Below are 13,625 nucleotides of genomic sequence, written 5' to 3' on the forward strand. Positions count from 1 at the left end.
TGAAAGATGTCATCCTACATTGATGAACATTATCGCTGAGCAACTGAATGCTATCAATCCATTCGCTGCTGCCGATCAAATGCTACGCGACGTTGAACAACAAGAACTGATCAAAGTTCATCAAAATGGAACTGTCATGCCAACCATCACAATGGCTATTAAACAAGCTAGGACTCAAGATCCAAGGCGATACAACAACCCAACAGTGAGTGAAGTTGCAGTTGTCTTTCAAAATAAAGATGGTGAGCCTCCCTTCAATAGAGACATATTAATTCATTTAAAACCTGATCCACGCAACCCTCTGGCTCCAAAAACACAATGCATCAGCATTCTCCATAGCAATTTGGATGCTCTGCTGTATTCTATCTTTTTCCCTTATGGAGACCAAGATTGGCATGTCGATCTAAAACAACAGGGAAATAGTGCCCGAAGAATAACTCAACTTCAGTACTATAGCTTTGCATTATCGGTCAGGAAGGGATTTAATCCACTATTCAATGGTGGCAAACTCACGCAGCAATATTTGTTCGATGCATATGACGCGCCCCCTGGGCCATATTCTTTAGGGGAATACCCGGAGCCGGATCAGATGGGGGTTGTAGTCTTCCGAGTGGCTGTGACCCGGTCCGTGCCCAGGGTGTCAAGCTCAGTTGTATGTGGCAGTCCTACAGATGTTATTAAGTTCTTTATTGTCGACTACGCCACCCGTTGTATTGCGGTCACTATGGCCGCCGCTGCAGCAGGGTCCGCTGAGGCTGATGGTGTTGGTGCAGCTTTTGGTAGTATAACCCCCAACGGGTGGGGTATAGCCTCAGGGGGTCAGGTGCAGAGGATGGGGGTTGTGGTGGTGCAGCATAGATGGTAATGAAGACAGAGTCGGGTTGTGCAGTTTAGGGTATTTACTCACTGCTGATGTTCCGGTCACTCCAGCTTCAAGTGACCACCCGAGCCGTGCTGCGTCCACCAGGTCCTGGATTCAGCCAACCCCCAAGCAAGTCCGGAGCGTGACCCTGAGCTCTCCTTCTGTCCTTTCCTCTGGCCGTCCCCACTAGTGATCCACCTAGGTCCAGCTCCCTCGGGCCTTCTGTTGGGAGACCCTTGGCCTTGGGTTCCCTGACCCTCCACGTGGTCTGCCTTCAGGGTGGATGTGGTGGGTGGCCGTGGCAGACGCTGCCCACGGCCTCCGGTCTCTGGCTAGGGTGTGCTTTTGCCCCCACCAGTTTGGGATCCGGTACCCTATTGCCGACTCTTCACCCGGGGATTGAATTTGGGTTCTCAGAGTCCTTTCTTCTTCCCTCTCTGGGTCTTTCCTTCTCTGCTCCACTCTCTCTCTGCAGGCTCATCTGGACCTCTGCTTCTTACTGGCTCTGACAGACTGACCCTGATCTAAGATGGTGCCCACCTTAAATACTCCCTCTATGTGTGAGCTCAGGTGACCAGCACCCAATGAGCTCCTAACTTTACCCAGGCTGCTCCCCCTATCTGCCCCTACACTACTTGGGATGTTCCACCCCCCTCCCACTCCAGCCAGGAACAGACTCGGTCGTACCTGCACATTTCTAAGTGGGAGTACCGTCGGCCTGCCCCTCGGAAATGGGATGTGTGTAGCGCATGCAGCCTACCGAGCTCAGGTCCACACTCCATCCTTACCCGGGAGTGGAATATCACACCTCTGGGTTGAGGTGCAATACCCCTGTAGCAGCCGAATCCTCAGGGTGCTACACATACAGTACGTCAAATTCGAGGTAAAGTGTCTACATTACATCAGAATGCACCAGAAAGATTTAAAAGTGGAAGATTACTGCCTCCTACATGAACATTTGCTAAAAAAATCTATTGAAAAGGACATCCCAATTGGAAAGACAGTAATTTTGCCATCATCTTTTGAAGGCAGTCCAAAAAACATGCAACAGCTCTATCAGAATGCTATGTGTACAGTAACAAAGTATGGTTGACCAGATCTGTTTGTCACCATGACATGCAATCCCAAGTGGGCTGAGATTACACAAAATGTAGAACCGTGGCAACGTGTGGAACATAGGCCAGACTTGGTGGCACGTGCTTTTAAAATTAAACTTGATTCCCTATTAGCAGACATCACTAATGGCTTATTTGGAGAGGTCACCGCAGCCGTCCATGTCATCGAGTTTCAAAAGCGTGGTCTGCCACACGCACATATTTTAATAATCCTTGAAAGCAATTCAAAAGTAAGAACTGAAGAGGACATGGACAACATAGTATGAGCAGAAATTCCCGATGAAACAAAATACCCTCAGCTCCACAACATTGTTATTAAGAACATGTTTCATGGTCCCTGTGGAGAAGTCAATCCTCACTCTCCCTGTATGGATAATGGGAAGTGTTCAAAAGGTTTCCCCAAAAAATACCAAGAATATACCATCAAAAAAAGGACGACTATCCAACCGCAGCAACATTGGGAGAACATATGACCATCATTCAAAGACAATTGATAATTCATGGGTTGTTCCATATAACCCCTATTTGCTCAAAAAATACAGCTGCCACATTAATGTGGAAATCTGTGCTTCCATCCAAAGTGTCAAATATTTGTTTAAATATGTATACAAAGGACATGACAAGGCTAATATTGAAATAGCTCAAAGAGACATCAAACATGATGAAACAAGCCAATTTGTTGATTCAATATACGTCAGTGCGCCAGAAGCTGCATGGAGAATATTTGCTTTTCCAATGCATAAACAATTTCATGTCATCATTCGCCTAGCGGTACACCTGAATAGCTCTCAGCCACTATATTTTCATGAAGACAATCCTATTGACAACATTCAACAAAAGCTCCATAATAATTCCACACTAATGGCATATTTCAACCTTAATAAGATCGTCCTAAATGCACATCAATATTACTACCGAGAAATTCCTGAGCACTATGTTTGCAAACAAGGAACATGGGAACCCAGAAAGTGACAACGCGAAAAAGTAATTGGAAGAATGTATACAGTTAGTGTGAAAGACCAAGAACAATATTATTTACATTTGTTATTATTGCCTGTAAAAGGCCCAACAAGTTTTGAGAGCATTAAATCTGTAAATGGTGTTACACATCAAACATTTAAAGATGCTGCATTAGCACTAGGATTATTAATAAATGACATTGTATGGAAAAATACTATAATAGATGCCACCATTCTGAACATGCCTACACAACTTCAGGAGATGTTTGCTTACATCTGTGTTTTCGGCCCACCTACTAATCCACTAGAGTTGTGGAATGAGTTTAAGGAACATTTTCTAAAAGACTACGGTCACAGATACAACAATAACACAGAAGATTGCATCAATTGTGAAGGCTATGCTATGAAAGATGTGCAAGATGTGCTGCTAATCCATGGGAAGTCTTTTGATGATTTCAATTTACCATGACCAGCAAACAAAAAAAGTCAGCCTCAAGAGGACTATGATAAGGAATATGAGTTGACAAGGGCTGCAGAGATGAAAGAATCTCTGAATCAGGAGCAACATTTTACCTATGAGGCTATAGTTCAAGCTTTACAAGACACCACATTAACACCTAAGTGCTTCTTTATTGATGGCCCTGGTGGCAGTGGAAAAACCTACCTATACCATCTACTCATACATTATGTACGAGGACAAGGAGACGTTGTCTCACTTGCAGCCACAACAGCAATAGCAGCTAACTTGCTACGAGGAGGACGAACAATGCACTCTCTCTATGGCATACCAATTCCTTTCAACGAAACACCTGTTTCCAGGATTAAAAGTGATACCAACGCCACCAAAATGTTACAACATACTAAACTTTTTATCATTGATGAGTGTACAATGGCACAAAATCATGCTTTGCATGTCATTGATAGACTTCTAGGTAATGTCATGACAACACATGTTGCTGACAAAAATCAAGTACCCTTTGGTGGTAAAGTTTTCGCTTTTGGAGGAGACTTCAGACAATGCCTTCCTGTACTTGCTAATGCCACAAGAACAGAAATTGTAGACTCCTGTGTTAAATATTCAAAACACTGGAAAAACTTTATAAGACTGACGCTATTTAACAACATGCGCTCCAGTGATCCAGAATACAGCAGTTGGTTGCTTAAACTAGGAAACGGTGAGCTGTCAAACGAACACAACCTTGGAGATGATGTCATAGAAATTCCTCCTGACATGCTGTGTACTGGCTGTTTATTGACTGACATCTTTGGACAAAACATTACCATAAATGCCAATGACAAAGACAGTGTTAACACTGCAGCATCACATGCAATATTATGTCCAAAAAATGAGGATGTACACCTTCTCAACTCTCAAATAATGGATAGAATGAGTGGCGAGTACGTTGTTTATACAAGCGACGATTCTGTGGACGACATCGGCAATACCATCTCAAATTGGTACCATTGTCATGCTACTGAGAAACCTCAATACAAACAAAGGTCTCTGCAATGGAACTCGGCTGATTGTCACTGCCTTACACCCCAACATCATACAGGCTAAAGTGATTACTGGATCAGCCGAAGGGGACATTGTATTTATTCCACGCATAGATTTGTGTCCTTCTGACACTGGGTTACCCTTTAAATTAAGAAGACAACAGTTTCCAGTCAAACCTGCATTCGCAATGACTATTAGCAAATCCCAAGGACAGACCCTCAATCGAGTGGGTATTTATTTACCAGAACCAGCCTTTGGACATGGACAGCTATACGTTGCTTTCTCCAGAGTGAAGCAACGCTCCCATGTCAAAGTAAAAGTTATTAATACACAACTTCAAGGAAAGTTGTTATGTAATAGTGATAACATTTTTTCAAGGAATGTTGTTTATAAAAATGTTTTAAATTAATCTATTTAATTCGTAATATGATTAATAGATACCGTGTATGATTTATAAGTAGATGATGGATAAATATCACATAGATATACATAGATAGTATAATAAATAGATAGATATTTTATATATACAGTACAGACCAAAAGTTTGGACACACCTTCTCATTTAAAGATTTTTCTGTATTTTCATAACTATGAAAATTGTACATTCACACCGAAGGCATCAAAACTATGAATTAACACATGTGGAAGTATATACTTAACAAAAAAGTGTGAAACAACAGAAAATATATCTTATATTCTAGGTTCTTCAAAGTAGCCACCTTTTTCTTTGATGACTGCTTTGCACACTCTTGGCATTCTCTTTATGAACCTCAAGAGGTAGTCACCGGAAATGGTCTTCCAACAATCTTGAAGGAGTTCCCAGAGACGCTTAGCACTTGTTGGCCCTTTTGCCTTCACTCTGCGGTCCAGCTCACCCCAAATCATCTCAATTGGGTTCAGGTCTGGTGACTGTGGAGGCCAGGTCATCTGGCGTAGCACCCCATCACTATCCTTCTTGGTAAAATAGCCCTTACACAGCCTGGAGGTATGTTTGGGGTCATTGTCCTGTTGAGAAATAAATGATGGTCCAACTAAACGCAAACCGGATGGAATAGCATGCCGCTGCAAGATGCTGTGGAAGCCATGCTGGTTCAGTATGCCTTCAATTTTGAATAAATCCCCAACAGTGTCCCCAGCAAAGCACCCCCACACCATCACACCTCCCCCTCCATGCTTCACGGTGGGAACCAGGCATGTAGAGTCCATCCGTTCACCTTTACTGTGTTGCACAAAGACACGATGGTTGGAACCAAAGATCTCAAATTTGGACTCATCAGACCAAAGCACAGTTTTCCACAGGTCTAATGTCCATTCCTTGTGTTCTTTAGCCCAAACAAGTCTCTTCTGCTTGTTGCCTTCCTTAGCAGTGGTTTCCTAGCAGCTATTTTACCATGAAGGCCTCCTGCACAAAGTCCTCTTAACAGTTGTTGCAGAGATGTGTCTGCTGCTAGAACTCTGTGTGGCATTGACCTGGTCTCTAATCTGAGCTGCTGTTAACCTGCCATTTCTGATGCCGGTGACTCGGATAAACTTATCCTCAGAAGCAGAGGTGACTCTTGGTCTTCCTTTCCTGGGGAGGTCCTCATGTGAGCCAGTTGCTTTGTAGCGCTTGATGGTTTTTGCAACTGCACTTGGGGACACTTTCAAAGTTTTCCAATTTTTCGCACTGACTGACCTTCATTTCTTAAAGTAATGATGGCCACTCGTTTTTCTTTATTTAGCAGCTTTTTTCTTGCCATAATACAAATTCTAGCAGTCTATTCAGTAGGACTATCAGCTCTGTATCCACCAGACTTCTGCACAACACAACTGATGGTCACAATCCCATTGATAAGGCAAGAAATCCCACTTATTAAACCTGACAGGGCACACCTGTGAAGTGAAAAACATTTTCCGGTGACTACTTCTTGAAGCTCATCAAGAGAATGCCAAGAGTGTGCAAAGCAGTCATCAAAGCAAAAGGTGGCAACTTTGAGGAACCTAAAATATAAGACATATTTTCAGTTGTTTCACACTTTTTTGTTAAGTATATAATTCCACATGTGTTAATTCATAGTTTTGATGCCTTCAGTGTGAATGTACAATTTTCATAGTCATGAAAATACAGAAAAATATTTAAATGAGATGGTGTGTCCAAACTTTTGGTCTGTACTGTACATACATATGACATAGACAGAGATAGGTGGATAGATAGATGCACACACATAGATAGATGTTTCATAGCTATGAGATAGATATAGATAGATTTTGTGATATATACACAGATATTTAATATTGTAAGGTGATCACAGGGGAGATATGTGTCATTCAGTTTGTAAAACTTGGTGATATGAACCCGGATTTAATGCTCCAGTGTCACAAATGCTGAGAGACTTAAATTAACTTTAACAGGGCTGGATTTTTGTGAACAGCTAAAGAGATGGGTGGGACAGCTGTTCACCATATCTCCACCTCAGGGTGTGGTCCATAGAGATAGATATAAAGATACATAGATAGATAAATAGATAGCTAGATGTAGATACATAGATAGATGATAGATACATATGACATACATTGATAGATGATAGATACATATGAGATACATCGATGATAGAGACATACATAGATGAGAGATAGATAGAAATGACATACATACATTAAATATAGATTGAGACACATAGACAAATAACAGATGATAGAGACATAGATAGATGATAGATCAATATAAAATACATATATAATAAATAAGTACAGGGATAGATAGATAGATAGATAGATAGATAGATAGATAGATAGATAGATAGAAAGACATACAGTGCCTACAAGTAGTATTCAACCCCCTGCAGATTTAGCTGGTTGACACATGCGGAATTAACTTGGCATTGTGACATTTTGTACTGTAGATCAGCCTGGAAGTGGGAAATGCACTGCAGCAAATTTTGTTTTTGCTTTTTTTTTTTTTTTTTAAAACGTTAAAAGTTAAGTCAGAATGTCATTTATTATTCAACCCCTCAAACCACAAGAATTCTGTTTGGTCCCCCTAAAGTATTAAAGATCTCTTTTGCCAGCCTTTTCTGACTATTTAAGACCCTCCCCAAACTTGTGAACAGCACTCAGACATGGTCAACATGGGAAAGACAAAGTAGCATTCCAAGGCCATCAGAGACAAGATCGTGGAGGGTCACAAGGCTGGCAAGGGGTACAAAACCCTTTCCAAGGAGTTGGGCCTACCTGTCTCCACTGTTGGGAGCATCATCCGTAAGTGGAAGACTTATGGAACTACTGTTAGCCTTCCACGGCCAGGACAGCCTTTGAAAGTGTCCTCCCGTGCCGAGGCCAGGTTTGTCCGAAGAGTCAAGGCTAACCCAAGGACAACAAGGAAGGAGCTCCGGGAAGATCTCATGGCAGTGGGGACATTGGTTTCAGTCAATACCATAAGTAACGTACTCCACCGCAATGGTCTCCGTTCCAGACGAGCCCGTAAGGTACCTTTACTTTCAAAGCGTCATGTCAAGGCTCGTCTACAGTTTGCTCATGATCACTTGGAGGACTCTGAGACAGACTGGTTCAAGGTTCTATCGTCTGATGAGACCAAGATCGAGATCTTTGGTGCCAACCACACACGTGACGTTTGGAGACTGGATGACACTGCATACGACCCCAAGAATACCATCCCTACAGTCAAGCATGGTGGTGGCAGCATCATGCTGTGGGGCTGTTTCTCAGCCAAGGGGCCTGGCCATCTGGTCCGCATCCATGGGAAGATGGATAGCACGGCCTACCTGGAGATTTTGGCCAAGAACCTCCGCTCCTCCATCAAGGATCTTAAGATGGGTCGTAATTTCATCTTCCAACAAGACAACGACCCAAAGCACACAGCCAAGAAAACCAAGGCCTGGTTCAAGAGGGAAAAAGTCAAGGTGTTGGAGTGGCCTAGTCAGTCTCCTGACCTTAACCCAATTGAAAACTTGTGGAAGGAGCTCAAGAATAAAGTCCACATGAGACACCCAAAGAACCTAGATAACTTGGAGAAGATCTGCATGGAGGAGTGGGCCAAGATAACTCCACAGACCTGTGCTGGCCTGATCAGGTCTTATAAAAGACGATTATTAGCTGTAATTGCAAACAAGGGTTATTCCACAAAATATTAAACATAGGGGTTGAATAATAATTGACCCACACTTTTATGTTTAAAAATTAATAAAATTCAACTGAGCAACATAACTTTTTGGTTTGTAAGATTTATGCTTCTGTTCATAAAACCTACTCTCGTTTGCAGTTTGAAGGCTCTAACTTATTTGCATCTTATCAAACCAGCTAAATCTGCAGGGGGTTGAATACTACTTGTAGGCACTGTAGATTATAGAATAAAATGTGTTTTCTTGTCCTTATGTGGATGCAATGTAAATTAATGCACCTTTGTCATAAATTTTTCCATGTTAATAAAATGTTACCTTTACCTACTTTGCTTTCATTTTAACACAGGGGGAGGGGTGAGTGCACATAGGAAAGAGGACACACAGGGGGGAGACAGCTCAAATGAGAGAACACATGAGGGAAGAAGACAGCACAGAGGTGGAGAGAGAGAGCAGACAAGGGGGAGAGCACATGGGGTACACAGGTCAAAGAAGAGATCACATGAGAGGAGAAGACAGCAGATGGGGGAGAGAGAAAGCACACAGGGGGGAGCGAGACAGAGCACAGGGGGGAGACAGCTCAAACGGGACAGCACATGAGGGGAGAACACAGCAGAGCAAGGAGAGACAGCAGACAAGGGGGATAGCACATGGGGTAGACAGGTCAAAGAAGAGAGCACAGACGGGAGAAGTCAGCACATGGGGGAAAGAGAGAGTGGATAGGTGGGTGAGCACATGGGGGGGGGTTTCTCAGCGCTGTAAAGCCTGCCCCCATCGTGACATTACCACCCTCCCGATGCGATAGCATCTGGCCTCCATCTAGTAACACCTATAAGAATGTTCCAAAATCAGATATCTCTTCCATTTTCATTCCGCTGCAGTGTGTCGGTCAAGCTGTTCACACTAGGTGTCTGTGAAGGATAGTATTAGCAAATTACAGGTCTGCTATTTAAAATTGTGGTTCTCTGTCAGACATATCACATATAACGGCATTCCAAAATCAGCCATTTCTCGTGAATGTGGAAAATATTGTCCTCCATTAAAAAAGGGCAAGGTGCGTGGCAAGGGACGGGAAAGTGGATGTGATAGTGATGATGCATGCAGAGGCTGAGGATGTAGCTGTGGGCAAGCTGAAATTGTGCCACAACAAACACCCACATCTTGATGCTCGACCATCCTTTCCCAATTACTAGGGGATCAGAGAACACCACTATTGAACACAGAGCAGTGTCAAAAGGTTATTGGTTGGATAGCAGATAATGCTTCCAGTCACTTAGTCACCACCAACACCACCCTGTCTTCCACACGGTCAAGTCTCAGTAGCTGTGAGTCTGGACTGCATCTTCCTCACCCTGATCCTCCTTCCTCCCACCATGTCGAGTGCCTGGAAACAACTGATCCCACACTTGGACACTCAGAACAGCTGTTCACTTTTCTATTTGTAGATTCGGGCCTCTCACCCGGCCAGCTTCAAGCGAGCCAAGAGGAGAACGTGTGTAGCGATGCCCAAATATTGGAGCAGCCATGGTCACATGAAGATGATGGTGGGAAAGTGCAATTGCTGTCTCAAGAGGTGGATGATGATGATGATGAGACACAATTGCCAGAAAGTCAGGAGGACCAGGGTGCGGAAGTGGAACACGAGGTGGTGGATGATATAGTAACTGACCCAACCTGGCAGGGGGACATACAGAGCAAGGACAGCAGCACACAGAGCGAGGGAGGCGTAGCACCACAACAGGCAGGAAGAAGCAGCATGGTGGCCGCAGACGCAAGGTGAGAAAGCGTTCCTTGCAACGCCAACACAACGGAAGTTGCCAGTACAACTGTTAGGTCATCCCAAGTCTGGTTATTTTTTAAAGACTCTGCAGATAACCTCAAAAAAGGCCATTTGCACAACTTGCCAGGTCAGCATCAGCAGGGGTAGCAAAACTAGTGGCCTGACCACTAGTGTTGAGCCACCCCCGTAGTGTTCGGGTTCGGTTCGGTTCGTCGAACACCGGGATGTTCGAGGAACTGTTCGTCGAACTGTTCGTCGAACACCTTAGAACACCGTCGAACACCGTTAAAACCAATGGCAGGCAAACAAAAACACATAGAAACACATAGAAAACACCTGCAAAGGTGTCCAAAAGCTGACAAACTGCTCAGAAGACACTCTCTTTAAAAAAGCCGGCCGGCAAATTCAGCAGCGGCATACACCGGTACCCGACAATTTAGACAAGAAGGAATAGAGCATCACACATAGATTAGATAGATAGAAACATGTCAGTCACACATATAAGAAGCACAGTGACAGTGTTGGTTACTGCACTTGTCATTTAGTGTAAAGAATTTATTTAAAAAAATATTAGTGTTTTCATGCACCGTCTCTTTAAAAAAGCCGGCCGGCAATTCAGCATCTGTACCCGACAATTTAGAACAGAAAGAATAGAGCTTCACACATAGATTAGATAGATAGAAACATGTCAGTCACATATATAATAAGTACAGTGATAGTGTTGCTTACTGTACTTGTCATTTAGTGTAAAGGATTTATTTAAAAAAATAATAGTGTTTTCATGCACTGTCTCTTTAAAAAAGCCGGCCGGCAATTCAGCAGCGGTACCCGACAATTTAGAACAGAAAGATAGAGCATCACACATAGATTAGATAGATAGAAACATGTCAGTCACATATATATGAAGTACAGTGATAGTGTTGGTTACTGTACTTGTCATTTAGTATTAAAATAAAGGATTTATTATTAAAAAAATTGGCGTGGGATTCCCCTTAATTTTAGGCTCTAGCGGAGGTTAAGCAGATGGCTGGGGCAGATGTTTGAAGCCTGGGAAGGGGGTAATACCCACGGAGCTTCCCAGGCTACTAATATCAGCCCCCAGCTGAATACATAGCCTTTACTAGCTATTAAAATGGGGGACCCCCCCAAAAAAATGACGTGGGGTCCCCCCTAATTTAATAGCTAGCAAAGGCTAGGCAGACAGCTGGGGGCTGATATTAATAGCCCAGGAAGGGAGCCATGAATATTGGCCCCCTCCCAGGCTAGAAACACCAGCCGTCAGCCGCCCCAGAAATGGCGCATTCATAGGATGCGCCAATTCTGGCACTTAGCCTCGCTCTTCCACGCTGCCCTGGTGCGGTGGCAGGGGGTAATAGGGCTGGGGTTGATGTCAGCTTATAATGCCAGCTGACATCAAGCCCAGGTTAGTAATGGAGAGGCGTCTATAAGACACCCCCATTACTAACCCCATAGTCAAAGTTAAAAAAAACGCAAACACCCAGAATAAAGTCCTTTAATTGAAATAAAGACACAATCCTTTATTGTTCTAAATTAAACCATACTTACCATCACGCCCATTCCAGCTGAAGCCAACGATCTCCTGCAATAAAAGAAAAATAATAAAGCAACCTCATCCTTACCTTTCCATGGTTCCCACGACAGCTTCAGCTCTGCTACATCGAGATGACATGCTGGACCGCAGCAGAACGCTGCCATCCAGCCTGTCATCCCGCAGACACTGAGAAGCGCAGGCTTGCTTGCGCTGCTCAGCGTCTCTCTGTGACGACATCCAGATGAGCCGAGTTCATGTCCAATGAACTCGGCTCACCTCATGCACGTCACTGACAGCGTGGGAAAATTCTCACGCTGAAGCGCTGATTGCAGGAGAATTTTCCCACGCTGTCAGTGACGTGCAGGAGGTGAGCTGAGTTCATTGGACATGAGCTCACCTCATGCACATCACTGACAGCGTGGGAGAATTCTCCTGCACTCAGCACTTCAGCGTGAGAATTTTCCCATGCTGTCAGTGACGTGCATGAGGTGAGCCGAGTTCATTGGACATGACCTCGGCTCATCTGGATGCCGTCACAGCGAGACAGTGAGGAGCGCAAGCATGCCTGCGCTTCTCAGTGTCTGCGGGATGACAGACTGGATGGCAGCGTTCTGCTGCGGTCCAGCCAGTCATCTCGATGTAGCAGAGCTGAAGCTGTCGTGGGAACCATGGAAAGGTAAGGATGAGGTTGGTTTATTATTTTTCTTTTATTGCAGGAGATCGTTGGCTTCAGCTGTAATGGGTGTGATGGTAAGTATGGTTTAATTTAGAACAATAAAGAATTGTGTCTTTATTTCAATTAAAGGACTTTATTCTGGGTGTTGTGTTTTTTTTAAATACTTTACTAGAAATTCATGGCGGTCATGTCTAATACTGGCGTGACCCCATGAATTTTGGGCTTGGGGCCAGCTGATAATACCAAGCTGGCCCTAACCCCTTTATTACCCAGTGAGCCACCGCACCAGGGCCCTGGATGAGTTGGGTACAGCGCCAGAAGATGGCGCTTCTATGAACGCGCCATTTTCCGGGGTGGCTGCGGACTGCAATTTGTAGCGGGGGGGGCCCAGAAAACTTGGGCCTCCCTGCGCTGCAGATTCCAGCCCCCAGCTGCCTAGTTGTACCTGGCTGGACACAAAAATAGGGCGAAGCCCCACTTCAATTTTTTTTAATTATTTCATGAAATTCATGAAATAATTAAGAAAAAAAGGGCTTCCCTATATTGTTGTGTCCGGCCAGGTACAAATAGGCAGCTGGTGGATGGGGGCAGCCCGTTCCTGCCTGCTGTACCTGGCTGGACACAAATATAGTGTGAAGCCCCACTTCAATTTTTTAAATTATTTCAGGAAATTCATGAAATATTTTAAAAAAAATTGACGTGGGGCTTCACACTATATTTGTGTCCAGCCAGGTACAGCAGGCAGGAACGGGCTGCCCCCAACCACCAGCTGCCTATTTGAACCTGGCCGGACACAACAATATAGGGAAGCCCTTTTTTTCTTAATTATTTCATGAAATAATTTAAAGAAAATTGACATGGGGCTTCGCCCTGTTTTTGTGTCCAGCCAGGTACAACTAGGCAGCTGGGGGCTGGAATCCGCAGCGCAGGGAGGCCCAAGCTTTCTGGGCCACCCCCGCTGCAAATTGCAGTCCGCAGCCACCCCGGAAAATGGCGCGTTCATAGAAGCGCCATCTTCTGGCGCTGTACCCAACTCATCCAGGGCCCTGATGCGGTGGCTCACTGGGT

General features: G+C 44.2%; 1 pseudogene; it reads left to right on the forward strand.

The window, feature by feature from the left end:
• The first annotated feature begins 1,769 nt into the window (after positions 1-1,769).
• On the forward strand, positions 1,770-2,949 carry LOC141263975 (uncharacterized; annotated as a pseudogene).
• Positions 2,950-13,625: the final 10,676 nt, after the last annotated feature.

The sequence above is a fragment of the Phyllobates terribilis genome, unplaced genomic scaffold (genome assembly GCF_046119375.1).
Source record: "Phyllobates terribilis strain yellow unplaced genomic scaffold, ASM4611937v1 Scaffold_1__5_contigs__length_1240528914, whole genome shotgun sequence".
NCBI classification, from domain to species: domain Eukaryota; kingdom Metazoa; phylum Chordata; class Amphibia; order Anura; family Dendrobatidae; genus Phyllobates; species Phyllobates terribilis.